This window comes from Syngnathus typhle, linkage group LG6 (genome assembly GCF_033458585.1).
Source record: "Syngnathus typhle isolate RoL2023-S1 ecotype Sweden linkage group LG6, RoL_Styp_1.0, whole genome shotgun sequence".
Classification (NCBI taxonomy): domain Eukaryota; kingdom Metazoa; phylum Chordata; class Actinopteri; order Syngnathiformes; family Syngnathidae; genus Syngnathus; species Syngnathus typhle.
In genome coordinates, this window is record NC_083743.1 from 14495750 (window position 1) to 14508560 (window position 12811).

A 12811-nucleotide genomic window follows, 5' to 3' on the forward strand; every position below is an offset into this window, starting at 1 on the left:
TTTGTGTCCATAGTGGCACGATATGGATGTGACCTGCATCATATCAAATGAGGAAAAAAAAATATTTTTGGAAATTTCCAGTTGAGCACGCAAGGTTGTCAGCAAGATTACTCAAACCTAAGCACTCACCTCTGTTCTGAAAGCATTAACTGCTTCTCGTTGGGGCAGTTCTGTTGGTTCTTCCTTCTACCATTGGTCACAATTGTTCAATTTACTTTCTTGATCTCAACCAAGTTTAGCATGCTGATATGTCCTGGATGGTATTTGCTGCTTTTGCATTACTGAAAAGTACTCACGTAGCCACTTTGTGATGACCTCAAATCGAGACACCAATGTTTTTCTTTTCACAAGTGCTTCCTTTTGGGGTTGTCTCTGCAGTGAATTTCTCAGAAAACAGCTGTTCCCACTGAAAACAATTGCATGAATTGACAATGATTATCGCCATTCATTAACCACAATACATTCCTGATGTCACATCATCCCTTTGATATTTATATGCGTGAAAGGCGGAGTTTAGTTTCAATGGCTGGAATTTGTATTCAAGAAGACTGCACAACTTCTCCACCCAAGGAAGCAGGAAGAAGTTTGACATGGCATGTATGGTCCATTAGGCAACTGGCAATGCTCATAAGAAAGGAAGACCTGCACATCGAGTCCGTTGCATTGACCCAACTCGAACACTTGCTTGAATTTGAAAATAGTAAGTGCTGCTTGCTGGAGCAGTCAGTCAGACAGACATGATCGCCATGATTTGTGTCCATCGTGGTACTATATGGATGTGACCTGGACCATATCAAATGAGGAAAAGAAAATGCATTTTTAGACATTTCCAGTTGAGCATGCTAAATTGTCAGCAAGATTACGCAAACCTACGCACTCACTTGTGTTCTGAAAGCAGTAAGTGCTTCTCGTTGGGGGTAGTCCTGATGACTTTCCAATCTACCATTTGTCAAAATTGTTCAATGCAATGTCTTGACCCCAACCAAGCCAAATTGTTAGCAAGATTACTCAAACCTAAGCACTCACCTGTATTCTGAAAGCAGCAAGTGCTTCTCGTTGGGGTAGTTCTGTTGATTCTTCCTTCTACTATTGGTCAAAATTGTTCACTTTAATGTCTTGGACCTCAATCAAGTAGAGCATTTTAATATATGTCAGCAATATTTCTCAGACCTAAGCACGCACCTGTATTCTGAAAGCTGTAAGTGCTTCTTGTCGGGGCAGTTGGGGGGGACTTGAACACAAGCTTTTTCCAATGCACTTTTTATTTTCATGTGTTTCACGCGATCACATCTCATGGGCATTGAACTTACCAGTCTCTTTGTTCGTTGCATTTCCGGATCCCGTCAATCTGTCGTTGGCAGACGAAGTAGGACTCTTAAGACGGTAGCCCAGTGAAGAATTCACTTACCAGGGCTTTCCTCACGAAGTTCTATTTAGTCTGGGTTGTTGACAGTTTGCAGCGCGTCGTCCTCCATCTACCAGCAATCAGGTATGTTGCGATCCGGGTCATGGCACCAAATTGAGTTTTTCTTCACTCTATCACCTTGCAAGAACCACACTATAGAGACAGTATGCCCATTTTTATGCTTGCAAGCGAGGAGAGCCAGCATCACTTTTGTTCAACACAAAATTGCTTGAAAGCAACTCCAAACTCTGCTCCCACAGCAATTGTATTTATTCTTAACAAGGAAGGTGGGGTGTGCAGAATGTCTTTATCTTGTGAAAGCTTCAGCTGGGGTTGTCTCTGCAAACTGGTTCCAGCAAGTTGCAGAGGTGGTCTTATCTCTGTCTTCACAATGGTCAGCTGGGAGATGTTTACACCACTCAAGTTTACAGTAAGCACATGCAGAATGAACAGTTCTAAGGCAGCATTTCAGAATAATCCTAAAATCCAAATAAATTCTCAACCCTATCATTTGGGTAAATGTCATTTTTCTCAAAATAATTCAGAGCTATTTATAGCATTTTAGAAATGCGCTCGTCATACATCAGTATGTAATATGCATGGGTGTGTGAGAACATTCATGTCAATGTATAGGCACCATATTGCATGAAGCATACGATGTACCCTTTTATGGAGTAATACTAACTGCCTGCCTTGGCAGCACTGAGGCACTGTGCTGCAGCTGTGGAAACCTCTGCCAATTGCTCTGCAAGCCATCAATCATGCAGCCTGAGCAAGCCAACAGCTGACCACGCACCAAGGAGCACCATGCACACATGCACATTGAAAACTGACAAAACAGTGATGTCATTAAATTTGACGGAACATGCTTTAACAGCTAAATTGGCCTAGTGCACTTCTGTGGTTGGTGTTAAGCCCACTTGTCTGCTGTGGGTTCTTTAAACATGCAAAGCAATAAGAAGAAATTATAAATTTTAATTTATGACACAAGTTAAGCATACATCAGAATATGTGTGCCGTAATGCTTTCCAAATCACTATTTGCCATGGTAACATTGTAACTCTAACAACCTTGGCATCATCTTGTATGACATCATAGGCCAACTAAAAAAGTGATTTAAAACATGAATATGTTGTGTGCGCTTACATTTTCTGAACACCTGAAACAACCCTAATCCACACAGCTAAATACTCATGCTGGTACTGAACTAACTCTGGTGACCATCAACAATTGTGACAGACTGGTGGCCAGCATGAGGAAGATGTGCCAAGCTGTTGTGGCTACATATGGATCTTCCACACTCTGCTGAGGTAAAATTGATAAAGGGCCACAATGTTTTCCCTCTACTGTAGGAGAGTGCATTCATTCATTAGACAACTCAAAACTGTTTGAATACCAACACAAAAATATGTGATTGGTTTTGGCACATTGATAATTAACACTATGCCAATTGGAGTTATTGAAGGGGAGAATTTTTTTTTGAAAGGTTTACATTAGGCTCCTATATCATCCCAGTAACCTTAAAAGTATTCCTAGGAGCTTGGTTTTCTTCATGAAAAAATCCCGCATGATGACATCCGGACATGGGTTCCCTTGTCCCAGAGGTAGATCACCGGGCCCATGTCCAAATGCACATTCCATTGGGAGAAGGCCCCAGGGACGACCAGAGACAAGCTGGACAGACTATGTTTTTTGGCTGGCCTAGAAACATCTAAAGATCACCTCGAAAGAACTGGATGAACAGCCGGAGAGAGGGTAGGCCCCAACGAGACTTGTATTGCCACGAAAAGGAAGTTATGTCCATTTTTGCGTGAACAGTGCCAGTCAATCAAAATATGGCCTTTGTCTCTGAGAACCTTTGACTGATGTGCCGTGTCACTTTGATCATCTCTCTAAGAAGAAAGTTGAACATTTTCATTTTAAATGCAATCTTAAGGATTTCAAATCCCCTTTTCTTAATCCTGAATCCGGCTCACAATTGCAGGATAAAGCTGGATACAATGCCAGTTATTTGAATCATATCTTATTTTTAAGCACACATTTTTAAGATGTGTGGCTTTATGATTCCAGGCATTTTTTGGGGCTGCCATGATACATCCCCGCCATGGGCTGAAGATATTGTTTAGGTCACCTGACCCATGTACACTGTGCAGAATCAGTAGGCAATTAGTATTTTTGAGGATTATTTTCATTTTTGAACCACTACAGTGCTCTTGGTCAACCAAAATGTTAGTAAACCTTAAACTTGGATATTTATCAGATTAAAGTGAGATTCTTGCTTTCTTGGGAAAAATTCTATGTGTGCACAATTATTAGGCAACTATTAGTGTGCACAATTATTTTGCAACTAAAGTAAAATCGGAAATTTTCCCATCTCACTTGTTTTTTTTCATTTGTTAAAGTGAGTATAATTAACATACAACTCAAAATGGACAAACTGACATGAATAAAAAAAAAATTGTGACGAATATAGTAGTCACCTTTCTTTTTAATAGGAGTTATAAGTCTTAAATCTATGGAGTCTGTCAGCTTCTTGATCTGTTAATGATTAACGTTTGTGCAGCAACAACCAGAGCCTCCCAGACATTGTGGCCCTCTTCCTTCTCAGCCAGACTCCCAATACTTTTCAGGCTTGGACGATTTTGTTTTCTCCAGCGTGGAACTCATCTCCCTGACTCTAAAGTAAGTTTGAATCTTTTATTACACTGTCGATCTTTTTTTTCACAGTTGGAGTGCCTGGGAGAGCGGAGGCTTCGTGGCCGTTTGTCTGCCGTCGATCATCGGACACAAAGTATGGCTGCGGATCGAGAGGTTTGTGTGGCTTCGTGCACCAACTGCACCCTTCTCTTAGAGAGGTTGTCCCTGCTAGAGGGACGTGTCCGCCAGTTAGAGCAGAATTGCGCGATAACTGTAGATGTGGCGGATACAGACGCGGGCTGTAGTCAGCCTGCTAGCCCAGTTAGCATTAGCCCCAAGCGGCTTGCTAATCGCGATGAGCCAGGTAAGACGCATAGCCGTCCAAAGTCATCTCGGTCTACTGGCCCTCGCACTTTGGTCATAGGTGACTCCATTACCCGAAATATTACGCTTACAAATCCAGCCACGGTAATGTGTATTCCTGGGGGCAGAGCACCCGACATAGAAGCTAATCTTAGGGAGCTGACTCGCAATAGGTCTAGTCAACAGCGTAGTTCCATCAACACTAGCTACTCGGACATAGTGATACACGTCGGCTCCAATGATGTTAGGATGAGGCAGTCGGAGATCACAAAGAGAAACATAGCGAGGACTTGTGATCTCGCTAGAAAGATGAGTCGGCATCGAGTATTTGTCTCTGGCCCCCTGCCTGGGAGAGGCACTGATGAGAGGCTTAGTAGATTAGTCTCCCTTAATCGATGGATGGCTGGGTTCTGTAAGAAGCAGGGACTGTATTTCATAGATAACTGGCCTTCCTTCTGGGGCCGCCCCGACCTGCTGAGGAAGGACGGCCTTCACCCTAACCGTGAAGGCGCCTTCACTCTTTCTAGGAATATAGATTACTGTTTGAGCCACACATGACAGGTCACTTTAGAGCAGGCCGGGTCACAGGTGATTAGACCACCTGTCAGGATGGGTTTGGAGTCTGTTAAGATAAAGTTAACTAGCGCTAGGCTAGACTCCCAGCATGCACATAGCTCCTTGTGTAGACTAGAGCGTGATAGTTTGAATAGTGCGACAGTACACATAAACGCACTTTCTACTGGGGTAGTAGACAAATCCAATCACTCCACCCCGACCGGTTTTGCTGAGGAAACGGTGCCGGTTTCAGATAATTCTATACGTGTAACAAATATTTACTATCAGATTCCCACGGTCGTATCAGCCCACCGCGCTAACAAACATTTGAGAGGTGATGTCAGGCTTAGAGAACACAATCTTACTCGCATTTCGTATAAATATCCTTCGATAAATACGCACCCGGATCGACCAATTACACTTAAACTTGGTTTTATGAATATTAGATCGCTTCATACGAAAGCCATTCTCGTTAATGATCTCATCACAGAACATAATCTAAACGCTTTTGGTCTCTGCGAGACCTGGTTAAAACCTAATGAACTGATGCCGCTTAATGAGGCCTCGCCTCCAAATTTTGTGAGCTCGCATGTGGCGCGTCCTCGAAAAAAGGGTGGGGGTGTCGCCCTCATCTCGAATTCCGAGCTTAGTTTTAGGCCTCGTTCGATCAACGTATTTAAAACATTTGAGGTTCTCATTGTCCGATCCACCGCTTTACCGTCATTTTATCTTGTTGTTATTTACCGTCCACCCGGGGCTTACTCTGGCTTCCTGGATGAATTTTCAGAATTTGTGGCTGATCTAGTAACCAATGCGGATAATATAATTATCATGGGCGATTTCAACATCCACATGAATTTACCGTCAGAGCCACTTACTTCGGCGTTTCAGACTTTAACTGATACCTTTGGTTTTACGCAAGCTGTACAGGCAGCAACGCATAAGAATGGAAATACCATAGATCTGGTATTATCCCGAGGACTTGCAACCTCAAATATAGCAGTACTGCCATACACTACTGTTTTGTCTGATCATTACTTAATAAAGTTTGAAATTATAGTTCCTTGTCAAAGACAAGAGAGCAATCAGCATTATAGGAGCCGTCATTTCAACTCTATGACTGCAACTGCGCTATCTGAAATACTGTCGCCGGCAAGCACTAATTTTCTCACATACGCCGACTCTATTGATAATCTTACGAATGAATTCAATGCGACATTGTTAAATGCCATTGACTCTGTGGCGCCGTTACGTCTGAAAACTCGCCGTAGAGTGCCTACTCCATGGTTCACAGATGAAACGCGTACGCTTAAGCAATTATGTAGAAAGCATGAGCGCAGATGGCGTCTAACCAAACTTGAGGTTTTCCATCAGGCATGGCAGGATAGCCTCCTGAAATATAAAGATGCGCTTATCTTAGCAAAAACTCGATATTTTTCGCAAGTTATTAATCTCAATAAAAACAATCCGAAACACCTATTTGATACAGTGGCAAAGCTGACTCTGCGCCAGCCGACCTCCGATAGTTCCTTCCACTCAGCTGACGAGTTCATGAAATTTTTTGCTCAAAAGATTGAATCCATTAGGGATGAGATCAAGAATAGCATTCCAATCGCTCGGTCGAGCACGCCGTTTACCAACGCTGATGATCATGCAACAACCCTCTCAACTTTTAAAAGCGTGTCTCTTGAAAGGCTTACACAAATTGTTAGTGCGGCTAAACAAACAACATGTTTACTCGACCCTCTTCCAGCCAAACTACTTAAAGAATTATTTCAAATTTTAGGACCGTCCGTCTTAAATATAATCAATCTGTCTGTCTCCTCTGGGATAGTGCCAACAGCCTTTAAAACCGCTATCATTAAACCGTTACTTAAGCGACCAAATCTTGACCCGGACTGTCTCAGTAATTATAGGCCAGTTTCAAACCTCCCATTCATAGCAAAACTTCTTGAAAAAGTAGTAGCGCAGCAGCTTATTGATTACATGGTCGCCAATAATCGATACGACACTTTTCAGTCTGGTTTTAGAGCTAATCATTCCACTGAGACAGCACTTGCGAAAGTGACTAATGATCTCCTCGTAGCTATGGATTCAAACATTTCGTCTGTACTGTTACTACTCGATCTTAGTGCTGCCTTCGACACTGTAGACTTCGATATTTTATTAGGGCGTCTTAAAAGTTGTGTTGGTATTTCAGGGTCAGCACTAGGCTGGTTCCATTCCTATCTATCAAACAGGACGCACCGAGTGGTCCATGGCAATGCGTCCTCGGAGCTCTATAATGTTACATGTGGTGTCCCACAGGGATCGGTTCTCGGACCAATTCTTTTTAATATTTATATGATTCCGCTTGGGGACATAATACGTAAATATAATATTAGTTTTCAATGCTATGCGGATGACACCCAATTATATATGCCGTTATCGATGACAGATCCGCGGGATTGTTGTAATCTTGAGAAGTGCCTTGCGGAGATCAAGCAATGGATGTCTCTCAACTTCCTTCGTCTTAACCCAGATAAAACTGAGATGTTGATAATTGGTCCAGCTCGTTATCAACACTTATTCAAGGAAACCGCTATAACTATAGATAACCGTACTATCACTCAAAGCGATACTGTAACTAATCTCGGGGTAATATTTGACCAAACTCTCTCCTTTCAAAAGCACATTAAGAATATAACCAGAATTGCGTTTTTTCACCTTCGTAATATTGCAAAGATTCGTCCGATCCTCTCGACCGGTGATGCGGAAACTATTATACATGCGTTCGTCACGTCGCGCCTGGACTACTGTAATGTACTATTTTCGGGTCTTCCTAAGTCCCGCATCAAAAGTCTACAGTTAGTACAAAATGCCGCTGCAAGGCTGCTCTCTCGGACAAGAAAATTTGATCACATTACCCCAATACTAGCCAACTTACATTGGCTTCCGGTCCATTTAAGATGTGACTTCAAGGTTCTTCTATTAACCTATAAATCGCTGCATGGCTTAGCGCCTTCATATCTCGTCGACCTAGTTGTTCCTTATGTTCCGTCTCGTAACCTTCGTTCGCAAAACGCTACCCTTTTAGCGACACCGAGGGCTAAGAAAATGTCTGCAGGCTCTAGAGCATTTTCTATTCGGGCTCCAGAGCTTTGGAATGCCCTACCAATGGATATTAGGACTGCTACCTCAGTAGAAACATTTAAGACACGTTTAAAGACACATTTCTATGACATGGCCTTTAACTAACCTGTAGTGGCCGATTCGGCTGGAGTTTGTTTTCTCTCCCTCTACACCCCCTCCCTCCCCCCTCCCCGGCCGGGGAGGTGGTTAGGTGGTACCCATGCTGACAGCGGCTATCTGGATTCTCGTGGCCAATTCAGGATAGGGGAACTGCAGCTCAACCTCCTCGAAGAGCACTGCCAGGACAATTGAGGGCTCCTTTCGGCAGCCCTCTGCTGTGACATGGACATCCACTTTTTATTTAATTGATTTTCATGTTGTATCATTTGTGCCCTCTCTGCATCCATTTCAACCTGGTGATCCTGAAAGGGGGATCCTTCCATCTGTGGTCCCTTCTCAAGGTTTCTCATTTTCCCCCTGCTAGGGGTTTTTAAGTTTTTCCTTGCCCTTTTGGGAGCTTAAGATCAGGGGATGCTTTGAGAATAATTGTCAATTTCTGTCTATGTGAAGCCCTTTGAGACTGCTTGTGATTTAGGGCTATACAAATAAACTTGACTTGACTTGACTTGATTGTTCACAGAGCTGTACTGTTTTCCTTCAGCATAGAGCTTCTATTTAGGAAGGGGCTACAAGTTCTCAATCAAGTTTAGGTCTTTATTCTATCATCTTTAAGGCCTTTACCAGCAAGCCACACAGTGGAGAACTTTGTCCTGCATAAAAATAAAGGTCTTCTTGAAAGATGGACACTTTTTCCTGTACTACTGCTTGAAGAAAGTGTCTTCATAACACTGGCAGTAGGTTAATTTCAATACATTTTTGTTTTGGAGTTCCTTTTATATCAATAATTATCCACACATATCACTTGAAAAACATGTATCGAGTAAGCATTCAAGCTTGTACACCATGGAGTTGGAAAATATGCATAAAAGAGATCATGTGGTCAAAATACGCACTTGCCTAATAATTCTGCACATAGTCGAGGACAGGGGTCAGCAATCCAAAATGCATTGCATTTTCTTCTTGATTTTTTCAGAAGCCCTGAAGTGCCCAGGACACAAGTAAAGGGAGATCATATTTATTAGAACTCCAGAGCGAACGATCTGAATGGAGATTCAAAGTTTTGAATCTTCCAGATGTACTATTCACTCACACTGAGATAGCATCAATGAACATAGTTGGTAATTTCACAAAGTTCCATCAGTATTGAGCTATTTTGCTCAGAGCGCAACGACCTCATATCAATTACCTCTCTACTTCATGCAAAAATCTTTGCACCTGCCTTGCAACATTTATCAAGCTACTCTGTCATTTGAGGATAGTTACTGGTTTTCAAAGAGATAAATTGAAGTACTGATCCGTGGTTTTGACAGTACATCCAATCTCAGGTAACAAATCTATGACCTTTTGCAACAGGCCTTACTTAAAGGTTATTTGTTGTTGTCAACTGTCTTTAATTTATCTTTAGTTTTTTGACAAAGATTTCGTATGTGCACATTCCATGCCAGAGTTTGCATTATTCAACTTCAGATAAAAACAATATGCCATTTCTCAAAATTGCGGATAAATAAAAACAACGCGAGTTACATTGCTATTATGAAAGGCAACAAATTAATTTAGACTTGATAGACAGTACCTAAATGGCATCCAATAATGCTCATAATGGGCTCTGAGCAGTATAGGAGTGAAATAAGCACAACCTTATTTGACATTTAGTAACTGCTTGATGTGGCATTTTAGTGTCTCATCTTAACTACTATATTTCCAATGTTTGTTTGTTACTTCTCTCAATTTGTTAAATTCTGTATTTTGACAGAAATTGGAGTGCCAATGTTTCCATATTGTCCCAAATAAAAAGATTATAAATTGCCCAGAATGACGCTACAGGTTTTGTTCTTGAATTCATTTAATACTAATACACTGCTGAAGAAATATAGTGACACGACATAAATTAAATTTCTTTAAAGAACTTGAGCATACCTATCAGATCTGCTAATGAATGCTTTGGCAAAAAATGTAGGGAAAGCAAAAATGGCACAATATCTCCTCCATATGGACTTTTGTGACTATTTTTTCCCACAAATTCATTGAAGAGTCGAGTAAGAATTGCATACCTAACATTTCATACTTTTTTTGCTGAAATCCCTTTTGCGTAAGCATTTATCCATCCATCCATCCATCCATCCATCCATCTTCTTCCGCTTATCCGGGGTCGGGTCGCGGGGGCAGCAGCTTCAGGAGGGACTCCCAGACTTCCCTCTCCCCAGCGACTTCATCTAGCTCATCCCGGGGGATCCCAAGGCGTTCCCAGGCCAGCTGAGAGACATAGTCTCTCCAGCGCGTCCTGGGTCGTCCCCGGGGTCTCCTACCGGTGGGACATGCCCGGAACGCCTACCCACCTGCCTTTTGGCTCAGGTCTCTCTTCACCACGACGGACCGGTACAGAGTCCGCATTACTGCCGATGCTGCACCGATCCGCCTGTCGATCTCGCGCTCCATCCTCCCCTCACTCGTGAACAAGACCCCGAGATACTTAAACTCCTCCACTTGGGGCAGGATCTCATCCCCGATCTGGAGAGGGCATTCCACCCTTTTCCGATCGAGGACCATGGACTCGGATTTGGAGGTCCTGACCCTCATCCCGACCGCCTCACACTCGGCTGCGAACCGCTCCAGTGAGAGCTGGAGATCACGGCCTGAAGAAGCCAACAGCACCACGTCGTCTGCAAAAAGCAGAGACGTGATGCTGAGGTCCCGTAACCGGACACCCTCAACGCCTTGGCTCCGCCTAGAAATTCTGTCCATAAAAATTATGAACAGAATCGGTGACAAAGGGCAGCCTTGGCGGAGTCCAACCCTCACTGGGAACGAATCCGACTTACTGCCAGAAATGCGGACCAAACTCTGGCATCGGTGATACAGGGACCGAACCGCCCTCAGTTGGCTCAGTACCCCGTACTCCTGAAGCACCCCCCACAGAACCTCCAGAGGGACACGGTTGAACGCCTTCTCCAAGTCCACAAAACACATGTGGACTGGTTGGGCGAACTCCCATGCACCCTCAAGGAGCATAAGCATTTAATAATACATAATTAAAATGTATTGACAGAAAAGCAATCGGTGTGCCAGAAACCTCATGAGAACAATTCCATGCATTCCCTGAGATTCTTTTCTTTCAAGATTTTATCTCTTGTGTTTAGGGTTTCCTGAAGCCCCTCATGACAAATAGGCCTTTACATGTCTGAGTGGAGTTGCTCATGAATGTGCTGCTGTGTCACCAATCGAGTCAGCTTGCAAGTTGAGAGTTGCCTTACTTTTGATGGACAGCTAGGACCTGAAGCCAGACAAAAAAAAATCTTTCAGACATATTCTGTGTGTTCTCTGTAAGTTCCTAACTTACTAACTCATAGATAGAGAGAGAGAGGGAGAAAAAGAGAGGAGAGAGAGAGAGAGAGAGAGAGAGAGAGAGAGAGAGAGAGAGAGAGAGAGAGAGAGAGAGAGAGGGAGAGGGAGGGAGGGAGAGGGAGGGAGAGGGAGAGGGAGAGGGAGAGGGAGAGGGAGAGGGAGAGGGAGAGGGAGAGAGAGAGAGAGAGAGAGAGAGAGTTGTTCTTGTTCTGACAAGATGTTGAGCAAGACACAACAAGCAGTCTACCTCTGGCTTGTACAAGGACAGGTGTTACTTGTAAAAATCTACTGCCAAGCTCTCCCCTGCAGTTTACTAGTCCAGCAGGTCAGTCCAGACATGAGTCGCCCGTTAATTTTACGTCAAATTTTCAAATGTACATTTAATTTATACCAGGTGCTCTCACTAATTTACTCAACTGCATAAAATGAAGTGCCACTTGTCCAGCACAGCCACTATGAAATAAAAGTGATGTATTACAGACAAAAATTCATGCTGCCTGTGTCTGGCTGGATCAGTCTGGTCTGTATTTCAGGGAACTTACACTTGTAAGTTAGTTACACTGTATTTACGAACAGCAATTAAGTAAATTCAACGTGTTTAACAGTGTGAACAGCTATTCATCTGAAGAAATATTTGGCATACCTGTCTTTTATTTTAACACTTTATTAAACAATTAAAGTCTTGTCACAGGAAAATAAATGACTTGTACTCCTGGTAAATTTGTTTGCAAGTAAAATGAAGCTTCAAAATCGTGAAATTCAAGTCATTCTCTACCTTATCAAACACTGAATTCACTGCAACCACTCCCTGCACAACTATCAATGAAAAAAAAAACTCAAGGCCAATGACAAGGAGCACTAAAGCAGCCACCCAAGTGAAAGGAAAAACACATTTTTATCATGATGCCTAACAATTGTAACGGTTGTCGAAAAGCCTCAAAACGTGGGCTGATTGTTTACAACAACTTGTGTGAGTTGCGCACCACAAAGTCCTACAAAGACCAAGATACCTTGCAGACGGAACAAGAACATGTGCAGGTAGAAGGGGGTAACCTGATGGTGATTACACGACGAGATATTGGGATTCCAAAAAAAAAGTAAACCTGGGGTCATATTTGGAATTTTAAAAACTTGATTAAGGGCATATTTGGATTTCTGTGCGCGTTTACATGGATTTGTGGTTTTAAAAAGAGTCTGTGGTGGACGTTTAGTTTTTTTAATCTTGTTTTTTTTTTGCTCCTTGTCAATTTTGGTTTCAGCAGGGATTGGCTTCCTGCA

The 12811-nt window shown here is 42.7% G+C and overlaps 2 long non-coding RNA genes across 3 annotated transcripts; both read left to right on the forward strand.

Annotated features, from left to right (window-relative positions):
* The first annotated feature begins 564 nt into the window (after nucleotides 1–564).
* LOC133155026 (uncharacterized) lies at nucleotides 565–2715 on the forward strand. The gene is made up of 3 exons (XR_009714563.1): nucleotides 565–700; nucleotides 1362–1489; nucleotides 2645–2715. It is a non-coding gene; the product is annotated as an uncharacterized LOC133155026 (long non-coding RNA).
* A 1214-nt stretch (nucleotides 2716–3929) lies between these two features.
* On the forward strand, nucleotides 3930–8696 carry LOC133155416 (uncharacterized). 2 transcript variants are annotated; one of them, XR_009714671.1, is made up of 2 exons: nucleotides 3930–4216; nucleotides 8223–8696. It is a non-coding gene; the product is annotated as an uncharacterized LOC133155416 (long non-coding RNA). The 2 variants fall into 2 exon arrangements; XR_009714670.1 differs by having other exon boundaries at nucleotides 8283–8696.
* The last annotated feature ends 4115 nt before the right edge of the window (nucleotides 8697–12811 follow it).